General features: G+C 46.2%; 1 long non-coding RNA gene across 1 annotated transcript; it reads left to right on the forward strand.

The window, feature by feature from the left end:
- The first annotated feature begins 3102 nt into the window (after positions 1-3102).
- LOC118177792 lies at positions 3103-5120 on the forward strand. Its single transcript, XR_004755919.1, has 2 exons — positions 3103-3196; positions 3467-5120. It is a non-coding gene; the product is annotated as an uncharacterized LOC118177792 (long non-coding RNA).
- Positions 5121-16544: the final 11424 nt, after the last annotated feature.

Here is a 16544-nt window from a genome sequence, read left to right on the forward strand (position 1 = left end):
TGATGACCCTTGGCTGTTTTCTGATGTTGCAGTTGTTTTTTATGATGTCATTAGGAGGCTATAGTCACATTAAGGAATCCCTCATGACATCATAAAGGACTTGATATTTCGCTAATGTTATTTCAGCGGAGTGAAGCTCTGGCATTTTATAGTCTTTGCTCTCCCCACAGAATTAAGAGTTGTCTAAGTACAACCTGGAAGAAATGCAAAAATAGTCAAATGCCGACTTCAAAAGTTATGGTTGAAGAATGCTAATATATTTGGCTCTTTCTGAGCGCACAGCACCTTTAGGTGGAATACATGATGTGTTTATAAAAGATGCCATCAGTGAGCACAGATCCTCATGCAAAGGAAGAAGCAGGCGTGCCTTCCACTTTCTTTGATGCACAGGTACAAAAGTATTTTTTTTTTTTTTCTGGAGACTTTTTGTAATACCATAAGAGGTAAATGGGCTGTAGAACGGCACCGTGGCACTTGATGGACTTTGGCAAAAGAAGACAGAGTTGTGGTGTAATGCTGAGATCAGGAGAACACTGGCAAAGGAGCCAGAAGCTCTCATTTCCCGGCGTACAGATAAGAGGGGAGTGCTAAGCCCTGTGCTGAGTAGAAACACAAATTTGAAGAGGTTATAGGTGGAGAAAGCACTGCGAGTGCTGTCACCAGCTGACCCGTGGGAGGGGTGTGAGGACTGAGGCTGGTCAGCCTCTCGGAGGGTGAGAGCTCAGCATCCTCCTCGCAGGAGCACGGACGTGTCCCTGAGTGAGCCTGCTGTTAGCTGAGGCTGGGGGTCTGGGAAAGAAAGGGGAGATCGCAGCACCAAGGGACAAATCAAATTATGGTTTGTATTATGGCAGTGTTAAGGGATCCCTCTGCACGGCTCTGTGCAGGTCTCTCCTGCTTTCTTTCCCCGGTGCATTTAGTACTACGTCAATACTGGAATGGTGCCTTCACCTGTCCCTTCGTCACAAAGGAAATGCAGCTCTGGCTTTACGTTAGTTTTCTTGGTGAAATCTCTCTGAGAGTTTCCAAAGCAAGGAACTTAATTTTAGGCTCCATTTCTATGAATTTTGCCCTCTTCTCTCTGGTTACCCAGCATTTGTGTCCTAACCAGCAGATGTAGGATGTATTGCATTGTGTGTGTGGTGGTGTGATTCCAGATTCCAGAACTGAGCGGTAGGAATGGTCGGTGCTGCTGGTCTGCAAGTAAAACGCCAACCAAACAAAAAATCCCTGCCTACGTTCATTTATACCTAAGGCATTTACCCATGCTTTACACTCTTCTTTAAAGTTTAAAGCTCAGATTGTAGTTTTCTTACCTGGCAGAACGTTTACAATCTTTCACAGGTAAATAAAATTGGTGTTTTCTCTGTAGCTTGCTGAAGGAGTATATTCCTTTTTGCCTTTTCTTCCCAAACCCTCCTTTTCCTAGCATATGTCAGTACAGGAAGAGAATAACCAAGGTGCTTGGGGTGGGGGAGAGAACATTAAGTGACATTAAATCAAAGATAATTATCAGCTGTCAGTCAGGGAATGGCAGAGAGCCAGAGCAGCACTCAGCAGGGGTCTGCCTGTCCAGCCTTACTTCCTTTCCCTTCAGAGTTTGCAAAAGGTGTAATATTTGTCTTTAAACAACATAATTTATTACCAGGTGAACCTGGAATTTTAATACACAGCTCCATTTGAAGAGTGAAAACACCTTTTAATAGAGCAGCATCTCTGATGATGTGTCATTTGTCCTTACCATTTCGGTGCCCCAGCCTCAGCATCTACATTTGTGGCAATTTTTGTCTCCTGCTTGGGAAGAAAAATATTCTCCTGAGTTTGGAGGGGTTACTGTCACTGACATTATTAATGGAGCTGTGTTGTTAAATTTCTTATATTCACCATATGTAGCGTTTGTCCTTTTTTAACATGCGTTAACATCAGTGTTAACTCAGCCTGTTCTTTTGCATAGAGGTCTTTTACTCCCCCCTTCAGCTCTCTTTGAGTCCTGTCCTTAGGTCTGAAGAAGGGAGGAGAGTCAAGCAAAGCGTGTGCATCTCAGACGCATGCCAGGAGCTGAAGCTACCCGAAGTCTTGCTGAGCAGACCGTCCTTCACCAGCCCTCATGGTTCCACAGCCAGCTCTGCCTCTGGCATTGCCCTGCTGATCACCATAATGCTAAGACTGTGGTCCTTTAACGTTACCCCCAAGGCAGCAGGTTTTAATTCTTGTCAGGGGTACAAAAACGCCTGTGTGAGAGGCTCCCAGCAGCGCTCTCCTGGCTGCTGGATGGTTTGGTCTCCAGGGGAGCTGCCATGCTTGCCACTAACAAACCCACGCTCGAGTCTGTCCCTGGCTCTTTGCTGCACCAACGTGAAACTCAGGAAGTCAAAGAGCCTTGGGGAGTGGTGGACACGCTGCAGTGCGCTCCGGTGCTCCTCTTGCTCAGTGGCTGGCGTTGCCTACAAGTAGGCTACGTGTGCCCCAGCCATTGCTCGCCAGCCCTGCTGCCCTGTCCTCGGCTGAAGTCAGTCCCCTGTGCGTGACGCCGCACACGGTGCCGTACCAGCTGCTGTGATCCTGCGGGCAGAGCGGGGCTGCAGGTAGCCGGTGACAAGCAGGGGGACACAACCCCTGAGGAGCAAAGAGTTTTACTTTTGTGCCTTGACAGCGTCACGAACCTTGAAGATGAACGCAAAGGAGAGTCCTCAGCGGACGTCCTGGCGCTCGGCGTTTCCCAGGGTCACTGGTGGCTTTGTGATTCCTTTATTTTTTAAATGCGTGCATGACTGACTCCGTGTCTGTTTGCCAGGCTGCACCACCCTGGACATGCCTGGAGATGTCCCAAAGGAGGAGGTGGGAAAGGGGGAGTTGCCTGCAGCCTGGGATAGTTATCTGCTCGCTTTGAACAGAGCAACTGATCTACCTCTGGGGTTTTGCTTTCACACAAGTTCATCCAGTTCACCTACTTACACGGCTCGTTATTAATAGAATCGTTAGCAGGTTCACTCCACAGCTTGTAGGGAAGGTGTGCACATGGGTGGCAGCTGAAGACAGAAAGTATCTGATTATATCTAGTACTTATTTGGCTCATCTTCCCAGGTGTGCTGTTCTACAGATAATAAACCAGGCAGCTTCACAGAGGGAGGTACAGGCACACCCTAGCTGTGGGCTCCGGCTGTATTCCAGCACCCCAAGTGGGGTACCCGTGCTGGTGAGCAGTCAGGGCTGTGTCTGCATGCACAGGGGAGCTCACACATGGCTACCAGGAGCTGCAGAGGTGGCACATGTGAGCAGGTTTCTTACTGAGCACGAGGTCTTCAGAGGCACCTGTGTTCTCAGCCCAATGCTGGCACCAAGCTGCTTTGTTGGCCATGGACACGTCCTTCCCTTCTCAAATCCTCTTTGTCCCTGACTCTGTCCATTTATGCCGAAGCTCATGGTGCCATGACGTGGGTATATTGACAGGAGTGTACCTGCCCAGGTGCCAGCCTCTGTGTAGATGCAACCTGGAGCACGATGTCACGGAGCAAAACTCAGGGTTGGTGTGTGCACGTGGGGAACGAATCGTGCAGGCTGCTTGTGATGATGGACGGGCTGCTCTAGTCCTAGCACGGAGCAGGAGGAGGAGGAGGAGGTCAGTCATGGAGCTGAGCTCTGCTTGTGATACGTTCTGCAGCATCTCTGGTCTTCCTCCAGCAGTGAGGCTGAGCCCTGGTGCTGAGAAGGGAGGTTTGGACTTGAGCTGTAGGCAGTTGAAGAACAGAAAAGAAACAGAGGAACAAAGGTTCTGAAAATCCGACTTCCCCACCAACCTCAGTGTTATGTGCACGGACTGCTTCAGCTGGACTCCGCTTTTGACCTGCTCCACTCCACCTAGAAAGGAGCACATAAGGGTGAGCAGTTCATTATTCCTGAATGCTCCATTCTGCCCTCACAGGCAGATACTGATCTTGATTTAGCTGTTCAGCCATGGATGCCTTTGAACTCAGACCTAGCAGAGAGGGCTGAATCTTTTCCATCTGATTCATATCCAGAGCTTCTGCTATTTACTCAAGCCTCTCGGGTGGAGACATTGGGCTGGAGAGCTTGTGGGAACAACTCCCTTCAAGTTCTAGCTGCAATCTGAAAGCTGTGGTGGAGGAAGAAAAACAGGGTAACCAGCTTGTCTTCAAAGTGAGCCTTTCTTCTCCCCAAAGCAAGTGTAGTTCTGACCCTATTTAACACCAGCTCTCTCACACAGGATGAGAGGTTAGTACATGCAGGGTTTCAGGCTCATAGAACAGCTTTGCAAGTCCTTCTTCTCTGCTTGATTGGGACAGGTACATGTCTTTAATAAGCACTTTCTTCAGCACAATTACAGTAAGGATGGCAAGTGATTTTTTTTTTCATGTGGACTGCCAAGTTTTCATGGCAGTCGTGACACTTTTGCAGTGTTAGCTTTAGCAGTAACGTGTTCCGTGCACTGAGTGACCCTTCAGTAAGTTAATGCTTCCGCATCTACCTCAGAGAGAGCTGGCTGGAGACCTCTGGCCAGAGCAGCGCTGTTTTAGCTTGTCGGGATGGCTTCATTAGAATTTTCATTGCAGATTTAGTGTGTGAAATAAGTTTGGCTTCCAGCCTGGTGACTTGTCTCAGTCACCTATGCTTTTAGCCTGCGTGCGAGGATGAGCAAGAATGTCTTACTCAGTGGTAATCATGTCATCTTGGGTTTTTAAACCTCGCCTTTATTCCTGGCAAACCAACACCTAATTAGTTTGATAGTATTAAATGCACTGGATATTTTATGTGTTATCAGTTATTAATGTATGCTGCTGATATAGGATTCTATTTGACTTGAACAAAGCACCTTTTACACTCTGGATGAAGCAAGCATTACTTTGGTTAACTGCTGGGCTGATGGCAGCCCGATAGCCGCCAGGCTGCCCCTGGAAAGCGTAGCACTAACGGACCCATTCCTTGGGCAATGCTGTCGTCTGCCTGGTAGTCACGGACTGCCAGCTGTTGGGATATCCCTGTCACACATCTTCGGCCACGAGTTCAGAAGGTATCGCAGGAGCTCTTCACACTAACTGCATTGTATAAATTTGAGGACAAAGGTCATAATATTCATGAACAGGGAAAAAAGAAAAATAAAAGCAACGTGCGCTGATTACGCACCTGCCACGTAGTCCAAAAAACTGCTCGGACAGATGGAGCACAATGGCTGTTTGCTAAATATTCCTGGGCAGTCAGCTCGGTGGAGCTGTGTCGCAGGGCTGCAGAGCATTCTGCAGAAGCAGTGGTTCAGGAATTCCTCGGGACATAAAGCAAGCCCTTTTTCCCATGGAATTTTTTAATGCACCCAGATGCATAGTAGTAATAGCGTTGTGCAAAAGGCAGGAGCTCAACCAGATATACTTTAGAATAAAACAAATATTAAAGCTTATTTATAGTGCTGTGCTCTCCTTTCTATTTATGAAGCCTTGACATATTTATCTTTTATTTAGAAATTATTAGTCCCAAACTGGGCTCAGATGCTTCGTCTCCTTTCTGAATTATGAGCAAGGAAAAATAGTAGAGCAATGATGCCCCTGGACTGATGGCTTTACATTTTTAATCTAATTAATTTATGAGCATTTCCAAGGGACTCCCTACTACAGCACCTCAATGTCTGGAAACCCCACATTTTAAGAGTTTCCTATTTGACGTTTTGTTTCTTCCTGCTACTGTGGGCCTCATGTTTTAGAGTCTACTGTGCAGAAAAGCAATATTAAATAGTGATCCTGCTTATTATGTCAAATAGAACTAATTTCTCCTGAGTTGTTTGTTGGTTTTGATGGTCTGGTTCTGACAAGACGCTCGCTAGTACCAGGGTTAGAGGTCCTTATTTGTGGCTTCTCCTGCTGTGTGTGAGGCCTCGTCCTCACTTTGTTTTCTGTAACAGCAGTAAGCAGCACATTGATGTGTTTTCCTGCAGCCCTGTGTTGCAGGGGCTGGTTTGTTCTTGAGCTAGCTTTGGTTTCTGTAAGCTTCCAGGAAGCAGCGGTGGATGTAGCACTGTGCTGCCTCAGAGGTACCCAAATCTATTCTATTTCAAATCTGAATTGCGGTCCTCTTTCCCGCTGACAGGTGTGAATAGAGATGGAAAACTCCTGAATTAGCATTTGCTGTTTGTTGGTGCTTTGCTCCCTGACAGAATCAGACTCGTATTGGCTCTTTTTCTCCCTCCCTCTTAATTAATTTTGCCTGTGCTGAGCAAGCGGTCTCCAGCAGGCTCGCTGCCGTGGACTGATTTCCCCGTCTGCCTTTGATGTGTCTCCTGAGAGGGGCAGGGCACACTGGAGAAACTCATCAGAGAGACCTGCTATGGCTTATTTTCATGCTGCCTTGGGCAGAGCTCTTCCCCGTCCTCTCCTCTCGCATTATTTCTCCTTTAACAGCAACTGCATTGCCACAAAACAGCAGAAGTTTAGAAGTGCGGGGAGCCGTGGGGAGCCTGAGGCCCAAGTGCTGCATTGCTGCAGCAGCGCAGGCACAGCACCTGCTGCCCGAGAGGTGTCAGAAATTACAGGGAAGTGCTGGCCTTTAAAGGCACTGAGCACCTTTGTGTCCTTTGAGGGTTTCGGACTGTCTCTAGGGTGCCCGTCGGGCCCCCTGTGAGGGCAGGCCCAAGGTGGCTCGCGCAGGCCAAGGCCGAGGCCGCAGCGAAGTCTCCGCTTCGGCGTGTGCGTTTTGCACCGTGCTATCGGGGAATCTGCTGGAGAGCTGGCTGCTGACTCCGGGGAATTAATGGCTTTTGAAAAATGTCGATGCTTGCCTCTACGTGTACGAATGCGTGTGCGCGGAGCAGATGCCAATCTGCAGCGCTGTGTGTAAGGCTCCCGTCGCAGTCCTGGAGCGCTTGCTTTCGCCGCACCAAAACAAGTAATCATGGCCCGTCACTTTTTGCCATATTTTCTCTCTCACTCACTTTTTCTTTTTTTAAATAGTATTGCAAAGTAAATGTTAGATTTCAAATGCCCTCATTATTTAGATTTATTCATGAGATTCCCACTCGATATTTCTGTCATGAAAACAGTTTGTGAATACTTTGTGGTAAATTTTTTATGTGAAGTTTTGAAATTTACTTTGTATTAATTAATTATTTAACTTTTGTGGAGCGTTCCTGTTCCATGACTGGACGGAGATGTGCAAGTCAGCAACACAATGTGAAATGGAAATGCCAAATCTTTGCCAAATACTCAGCTCAGGACTGGGTGACAGTACGTGAATCAATTCTCTTATTCATGCATTCCCATTTAAAATCTATGAAAACCTGATTTTGCAAATCTTGGCTCAGATATCTGCAGAGAGGAACTACAGCCCCAAAGCTACAGACATAACCTTATTGTGAAACTGATTTTCAAATTCAGGCAAATAGTAGGCAAATAATGATGTGCTGTACACTCAACACTAGTCTTGCATGGAGAATCTTAAAAAAGGAAAAATCAGCAGTGTAGTCAGGGAGATTGTATTACAGAATGGTTGGAGAGAGAGTGAAAATGAATGAAAAAGACTTTATTCCTCCATTGTTGGAGGGAATAAAAAAACACACACACCAAATTTCTGATTTCAAATTTTTTTGGCAAAGACAGCCCGGGAAGCATCCTCCCATCCCCATAGTGCTCTTTCAAACCAAGCCCCCAAGTTCTCTGCAGGCTACCTATCACCTAATTATAAAACTCGTGAGCCTCCCCCAGTGCCTTCAGCTTTCTCAGTACCAGGAGCAGCGTTTCACGTGCGCAACGACTGCAGCGCTCTCGCCTCAGCTGAGTCTGCAGGGCACGTGTGCCAGGAAGGTCAGAGACTCGCATGGTCCCAAGGCACTTCCTTCCTTGCAGATAAAAGACTTCATTTCAAGATTCGTGCATTTCCTACTGTCCATCTACTAGCCTGTGACACAAGCAGGGTTTCTGTCTGCCCCGTGTTTCCCACACTTGACTTACGTGCTGCTTGTTTCAGTCGCTCTTCACACTCCGCAGTGGCAAGAGGCCAAAACAAACTTGTAGCAGCCTGACTTCAGCATTAGCCAAAGAAATTAGCACAGTAATTCTGTGCAGCAGAATTCTGCTACAAAAAAAGTGCGCTCTTTCATCTCGGAGGCGAGGTGATATGGTGAGCCATGCTCTCACCTTTCTTCCTCGGAGCTCCGGGTGAAAACTGCTGGTGAACTGGGCCAGAGAGGTGCAGGACAGGAGGGATTGTCCCCACCAAAGGGAAGCGCTGGCACTGGGCAGTCGAGGGGGCAAAACCGGGGGTCTGCAGGGACCTAGCACAGCCACAGTTCTTTTGGCCTCTGTGTGCAGAGGAGGGGGGATGCTGCTGGAGCTCCAGGTGAGGAAGGCTGCTGGAGGAGCCGGCGGAGCCGTGCCTGCTGCTGGCTGCCTCGGCTTGCTGAAGGCAGGCTCATCGCTGCTGCTGCACGCTGCTTTTCCACCCTGTCCTTTCCGTGCTGTAGGGAGAGTGAGGATGTTCTTAAGGCACTCAGTACTCACTGCAGCTACTTCTACAAATACTGCTGAAAACACAGTGCTTGGGCCTTATGCGAGTCGTGGTGCGTGTCCGATTTGGAGCAGAGCAGCCAACAAAACAAACTGCTGTCAAAGCAACACAGAACTTCTGTATTTCCCTGGCTGATACTGGGGAGAAATTTGCGTTCTTTATTTGGAATATGGTGAGTTTGCCTCCTCCTCATCCCACAAAGTTGTGCTGACCTGGGACTGTTTGTTATCCTAACCCCACCACCAGAGACACTTGTCCTGTTCTAAGCAGAGCACTAAGCAGAACAACAAAGGATAAAAATCCTTTGTTTGGGGAATATTTTCACAGTTCTTCCAGAAAAGTCTAAGTTAGAAAGCTGTCAGTGCTTCGTAAGTGTCCCAGAGCCCCTTCTTTCCAAACTGGGGATTTGCAGAGAGGTGAACGAACAGCTCGGCAGTGGCTGCTGCTGCGGCCGTGCGCCTGCGCAGTGCGTGCAGGGAGGAACTGTGCCGCGTGCTGTGCTCTGTGTGGGGCAGGGGAGCTTTCCCTCTCTTTTTCTCTACTGAATAGCACAATAAATATGCTCCCTGACCTTGTTAGTGCACAGGCTAGAGTACCCTGAGGCTGTGCTGCAGTGTACACTTTTCTTGTCTTTTTAATTGAACTGCCAATTATATCTTTTAGTGAAAGAACTGGAGGTAAACAAGCCACAAATCTGGTGAAGGAAAACGGTGAGTGAAGCCACATTTGCTAGAGCACACATTAACCTCACCTTTTGTTATCTCTCTCTGGTGTGTACAGGCCTTTCTGTGGGTTTTCTATACCGACTGCAGCTGTGGGAATTCCCTTGTTCTTCCCCTGCCTTCAATTTGTTCCTCTCATCTGGCCAGGCCTCCTAATGCACCTCTTTAGCTGCTCTCTAAGGAATAATTGTTGAGTTCCGCTGCTTCAGGCACACAGCAGTGCCCTGCTGTGTAGCCAGAGAGCCAGGGCTGGCAGCAGGATTGATTCTGACCTTGCACGACTAGTGAGAAAAGAGCTGGGAGTGGGTGCTGGACCCCACAGTGTAGCCTATGGAAGCAAGTCCCACTTGGCTCCCTCCCAAGCCTCGTCCTCTTCACGCTTGCTGTGGTCCTGGCCATGAAGTATTTTCTGTGGTCCCCATCAGTACTACTTAGTTCTGGAAGAAGAGCTAAGAAAACGGACAGGGGAGCAAAGAAGATGAAGAGCTGTGGGAGAAATGGATCAGGGAGCTGGGCAAGGAACCTGGAGAAGTTCGGAAGAGCTGGGGTCTTGCTCTTGTTGCAGGATGTTCGTGCTGCACCCCTTTGGCAGCTCAGCCGTTTGGCAGAAGCTCGTGCCAAAACCAGGTCAGCGATTGTTGGTCGGGTGCTATCAGAAAACTGAAGTGACAGAGCGATTTAACACGTGGGAGTTTTGTGTCCAAGCGGTCTTTTACTGAACCTGTTGGATGCCATGTAAGAGCTGCTTGTGCAGCCGACTTGCTCTGCTTAAATACCCCCCATCTGTGTCGTTTGCCTGTAGTGTGCGTGGATTGCTTGCCTGCTGAGGTAGGCGCTTGGGTCCATGCTGCCCATTGCCAAGATGTTCGGGGATGGCGCACGCTCCTGGTGCGCCTCCTCAGCATTATTGGCGTGCTGCAGCCGCAGGGGCTTCTCTTCCCTTTCTGCTGTGATTTGGAGCTTATGCAAAGCAAAATCTCGTCCTTCATCAGTGCGATACGGCCCTGTATCCATAGAAATCCTGTTTCTGAGAGCTCATGTTTAAAAACATGGGCAAATGGATCATTAGCTGTTTTAATTACCTAGCCCTGCTTTGGCAGTTACTCCAACTTTTTGCAAAGCAACAATAGAACATAAAACTGGCTATGGAAAGTCACTTTTAATAGAAAGAAATACCTGTTGTTTAGTCTTTCCTTAGTGATTGTTGCTTTGCTCATACCCCAGCCAGCCCAGAGCTGGGAGAAGGAGACAGAGCAGGCTGGAACGTCCTGGGTGCAACAAACCATGCTGAGAAGATGGAAAAGAGTGCCAGGCTGTGGATGGTAACTAAAATAAATCTTTTAAAAGGGTTCTTTTTCCCAGTCCCCAAGAGGATTCAGGTGAAGTGCATCCAGGTCAGCTAGGTAATTCTGGCAGCTGAAATCCAAGCCATGGGTTTTGGTCCTCTGTGCACTGATGCAATCTGTATGTGCACTTGCAGATGCCTTGGTGCCACTTGTGGATCAAAAGAGACAGCCTCTGTAGATGTTGGTAGCAAGGTATGCTTTCCTTTGTTCAGAAGAATCTGTAGAAAACCCACCCCGCACCCATACACACCCCATACACACCCCAAAACCTTCCAGCACTGAAGGATATCTGATTGCTCTGCAGTACAAAGCACAAAACATGTTGTACTCGACAGTTCAGGGAGGGAGAGGGATTCTGACAAAGCCGTGTGGGAAGAATACTAGCCAAGACCACTGCCCTGGGCTGTGCTGACCAGGTAAACTGGGTGTGTTTATCAGCTTCTGTGTCTCAGAATAATTACTTGAGGTAAGGATTTGGTCATGTTATTCAATATTTCCATACTGACAAATGTTCTTTGAAAAAAATCATGGCATCAACAATCCTGACATCCACTTCACTGCGGCTTCCTACTTCACAAGAAGCCTGAACCCAGACCTCACTGAAAAAAAATGAGCAATTGAATGCTGTTAAGTTATCGCTGTATTGAAGTGGAAGGCAGCTTTATTGACCTGTCTCAGAAGCCAGGAGAGCATGACTATTCAAAATAAAAGGGTATTGGTTTCACTAATTGGTATGAAGCATTCCTTTGACCCTAATTAGCTTTTGGTAATTTCCTTTTTTTTTGCGTATTAGAAAAACAAATTTGCATATCTGTAAAGGAGCGTGGAGTTCGGAGCAGTGTGCCAACGAACGGCAGTGGGATTTGGGTGGCTGGCGCTTCGGCAGCCTGGCTGGGTGCCACGCAGGCAGTTGATGACACTCCTGAGCCAGCACAGCGCCTGACCAAGCTGAAGTTCCCAAAGCCGTCAAGATCAGTGTAACTGAAAGATCATCAAGTTAGTAGTAAGGGTTAATTACAGTTCAGGCTTTAAAAAGATCCCTCTTAATGTTGTTTTGATAAAAAACTTCCCAGTGTCTCTGTCCTGGCATGCATCTGCAGATCCACGTCTCGGTTATTTACAGCTATTAGTAGGTGAGCACGGTTCCTCTACAAGAACATTAGACATTTGATTTTGCAGGACCGACATGCAAATGCTTTATGCGTAGTGCATGGTGTCATTTCCTAGGGTGCAAAGGGCCATGCCACATTTGGTTGGGTGCCGTACTGTCGAGTGCTTCTTCCTTTACAGGTAGAATATATCCGGACTCTGAAATCAAGCCCCAAAATGGTGCAATGTGTTTGAGGAAGCGATGTGGGTGCCTTTTGCAATGGCAAATCTGAACACAGGATGGGGAATTCTGTCTAGTCAGTGCTTTGTATACAGCCAAGTATTTTACAGGTTATTTTACAGACTTCCCAAAAATATTCAACAATCACTCACCTATGAGGAGATTCAAACTCTGGTCTTGGCTTACCACACAAAAATATTTCTGTTATCATCTGCATAATATTGCTGACAGCTTCTTTTGGCCAGGGGTGTGTCTTCTGGAATTAGTGCTTCCATTCTTGCTAAAAGAACACCAAACGTTAATGTGCTTTAGCTCTTTCCCTGGCTGTTAAGTTGTCAGGAAGCTGCAAAGATGCTCAGATGACCATAGAAACAGTCTAGAGGGAAGTCTTGTGATTTTTATTTTTATTTTTATTTGGTAAATTGCCATAGAGGGCATTTTCAAAACCCAGTTTCTGGGCTATGTTTCTGGGCAGAAGCTCCCAGGGAAAGATTTGACTCCTCAATATCATTCCAGCTTTCTGCCATCTATCTCGTTCTTCTTCATGAGATTTCTTAATACTTGGGCCACAAACATGCCGTACTTCAGTTCAATGCACACAGACTTGCAGCTTAAGCCCAGACGTTGTCCAGTTTTCATTTGAAAATGAAGCAGGAGTGTACTTGCACATTAAATATAACATTCTGCACAGCTACTACTCGGGTAGCAGGGACGAGAAAGAAAGGGCAACAAAGTCTGCTGAGTACAGATTGCTTAAATCATGAATATTCATCATGAAAATGAGGAGACCTGGAGTTTTCATAGCAGCTCCACCCACCGAACTGAAATAACTGTTACAGCCTTTGCCAATAAAACGCCAAGGAAAATGAATAGAAAATGAAGCCGTGTGGATCGTGCCAAGTGGCTGTTTTCCACTCCCCGAGTTTAGCAGACAGAAACAAGAGGTCTCCAGCAGCAACAAAGCTTCTCCGGGTCGTGTAATCAAACGTCCTTCAGCAAACACCAAATGTGGAGAGCGTTTTTGATCTGGACTGTTACTCCCATTGCCTGCAACTGTTCTGGGCACTCTCGCACCAGCCCTTTCTGGGCCTGAGTTGTTTGTATGACTGCAGTAATCCTCTCCTGCCAGCTCTGCTTGCTTTCCATGTCAATTCTCTTGTATCAAAACACCTAGAAATCCTCACTGCTGGTTTTAATTACAAGCATGTTAGCTGCTTCTCTCCATGTAATTACTAAAATGAATGGGGAAAGCAGAGATGAGAGAGTGTAAATGCTCTTCACACAGAAATGCAATTACGTCTGCGGGCGTCTTTCCAACTCCTCCATATGTTATGTAAAGTTTTGTGTATGTATGTATGAGTTAATGAGGATATTTATGTTTTCCCTTCTTACCTTCACAATTTATTCATTTCAGGCATATTTTATAAGGGATTTGTGATTATTAGGTAGACAGATCGGTATCTTCTTCAGGCACAGTCATATCTGCCTCAAAAACCAAAGAAAAGAGATTACATGATTATTCCAATGTATGTGCACTATCAGCAAATATCTGATCTCCTGTGCTTGTGTGTTGCTAATCTTCTAAAGTCAGTTTAAGTGTGAAGAGCCTTTGAATGGCCTCCTGAAAGGTGTGACATTAGGGAAATACTTGCACCTGTGCATCATTTCTTTGAGGATTTGTCTTCACAGTGAAATTAAGTCAAGTTGCCTGCATGTGAGTTTCTTCTCCCCAGTTGGCCTGGCTGGAATAAAAGGAGCACCATGTAGCAAGTCTGTTCTTTGCCCTTGGATGGGCTAAGCTGTTCTGTGAGCTGTTAACTTCTCTTAATCCTTTTGGGATACATGATAGGAATCAGAAGGAAATCCTGGAATACAATGGTACGTGAGTTGACCTCGCCTGCATGCGTAGGGTAGAGCGATCGTAATAGCCTCTGACAAATTGTACTCCATCAGGCTTTACCCCGTGTCTCCTGATAAGGCAAATAACCTGAGCTGTGTGCCATTACACCTGAGCTAAAGAGGCTCTGCATGTGGAGAGCATGAGAAAAGAACAGATTTACAGTGTGGTTAAGCTTAAATAATTTAAAACTTAAATGTTTTGGGGTCTGCCAGCTCCTGCTCTCTTCAGTCCCTACAGAAAGTCAGAGAGAGGTGGTCCTTGGCCACCCTGTACACGTGAGAGCTGTGGCATCAGAAACCTGCTGCTGTGCTCCCTTCTGAAGGGCGAAGTCTGGGCTTGCGGCGAGCAGTTCTCTTGTCTGGTTGTTCCTGCTGGGGAAGCCAAAGGAGCCGAGTCCCTGGAGGCTCGTGTGCCTTTCTCAAAGGTGGCTGCTGTGGCAGGGGCTGGGTGTGAATCCGGCCTTGGGCTAAGTGTAGAATTGGCAAAGCAAAATTATTTTTAGGAGATTAACAAAAAAAAAAAAAAGTTGAGTAAATATTACAGGAGAAGAATCACAGATGAATACATGCAGGGGAAAAAAGTCTTAGATGCATTTAACTTATATTTACATAATCTTTGCAAGATGTCTTTGAATGAGAATTGTTACATGAAAAAAGTTTATTTCATGTTCCGTACTTATTGCAAAAATGAAGGTAAAATATGTTTTCTAGAAGCTTGTGGTTCATAGTTACGTACAGAGACCTGGGGATCAGGAATAATGTCTCATTCCTCGTGTAATCGAAATGGCAACTTTGCTTGCGGACCAAAGAGTAAATGTAATCCACAGAGGGTGTCATAACATCACTATAAATACTAACCAGCATGGAGGTAGGTGTCTCTCTAAATGCTACAAACACCGATGAAGGAAAGTGCAGGCATTGGATGTTTTGTTATTAGGAGCCCTTTTAGTAGGTTCTTAAAGAAATGACAACTGTCCTTTCACTGAGTTGCTTGAAATATCCTTGCGCAGGCAGTGTTGAAATAAATGCAGGATGTAGTTAAACTCGGGGCATTGTGAGATCACACATCATTTCTTTCACTCAAGATAGAAAGTGAAATCCACCTTCAGTGACATTTGTAGCAGATTTCTTTTTGCTATGCCCCTCTTTGAGGAGGCTGTTAAATAGGAAATATCATTGGTCGTGCAGCATGCCACATGGGGAGTGTTTTAGTGGTATTGTGCTTATTAAAATATTCCAGACGTTGAAATACAGCATTACTCTTTGTGAAGAGTATACATCACGGAAATCAAGTGAAAACTGACTTCATTTAAAAAATACATAAGATACGTGATAATACATCGAAAATGGGAAAGTTGGACTGAGTAAAGTGGAGGAAGTTGCTTCTTTAATGCAATTAAGATTTTTCAGACACGTTTGTGCTGCCTCTTTGTTCAATGCTAGGAGTCTTTGTTTCTCTTTTTCAACTAACTTTTGGTTTTTGTCGTGACTTCTGGGGAGTATCGAGAGGAAGTTTTTATGCAAGACAGTGGTTTCTGAGATTTGTGTGACAAGCCTGGGTAAAATTCAAATGACTGTGTGATTTAATCCATTTGGAGCTGTTGCACTAAATCACTGTAGCTGTTGCTGACATACCAGCCCACAGAAACCTGGAAGCCGATGATATAAGTTTATCTGCGTATCTACAGGTGAAAACTCAGACAGCCTTGAATTGCAGTGCGAAGTGTTTGCCTCTGTTCTGAATATATTTGGGGAATGAGCAGGGTCTGCTTCTCCGAGTGCTCTGTAAGAAGTCTTGCTGTGCTTTTCCCATTGAAATAAATTGTCCTCAAGGTCATGCTGTCTTTCAGAAAATCATACGGTAGGAACTTTCTCTCTTATTCCCAGTGACCCAGGCCACAGCCTTATTTATTCAGGAAACATGGATCAGGGAGCCAAAAGCATTCATAAATTACCTATCAGTAAATATGATCCTATTACCTACCGGTAAATAAGATCCCTGCAGTCGCTGGATCTGTGTTCTCCCCTGTTTGCAGATACCACTGACTTTCTGGGCTAGGTGAAAGGAAATGCAGAGCGAGAGAGGCTTCAGCTGTTTGTGTAAACCCTTTTGAGATGGCTTTGGGAAAGCAAGCAGTAGCATTAACCTTTCTCCATTTTGATGCCGGGTTCACAACTGCTCTTACTTTATTTATGAACTCTGAGGTCTCAGCCTTTCCCCTTCAAGCTGATTGAATAGGTTGCAGAACAATTTCAAAATCGGAAGTGTGTAGAAATGCAAATAAGAGTATGAATTGTGAGAAATAGTTCACGGAAGCTAAGATTGAGAGTATTATTTTCTATTGTATTCTACTATCAAATGAGGTATGGTACTTTCTAAATTAAGAAAGAAAATACAGAGTTCTTCATTCTTGGTTTTCCTCCCAAGAAAGCAATTCCTAGAGCCGTGGAAGGAATGGGCATAGAGACTGGGGCTTTTAGCTTGTAAGCCAGTATGAAATGGGGAAGGAAATTTATATCGAGTGGTAAAGCAGTGCACACAGGCGAATCATCCGGACACCTTCCATTTCTGGCCAGAGGTTTTTTCACTTGCTCCGTTAAAGTGTGCTTCATTTCCAGTGAAGGTGTAGCTTCACTGTCTCGGAAGATAGCCTTGCAGGAGCACTCTGCTTGGGGCAGCACGTGGGGCTGGCCTCCAGCAGCCTCTGCAGAGCCTCCCAGGGACGAGGCTGGGGTAAGGTC

This window comes from Oxyura jamaicensis, chromosome 23 (genome assembly GCF_011077185.1).
Source record: "Oxyura jamaicensis isolate SHBP4307 breed ruddy duck chromosome 23, BPBGC_Ojam_1.0, whole genome shotgun sequence".
Lineage (NCBI taxonomy): Eukaryota > Metazoa > Chordata > Aves > Anseriformes > Anatidae > Oxyura > Oxyura jamaicensis.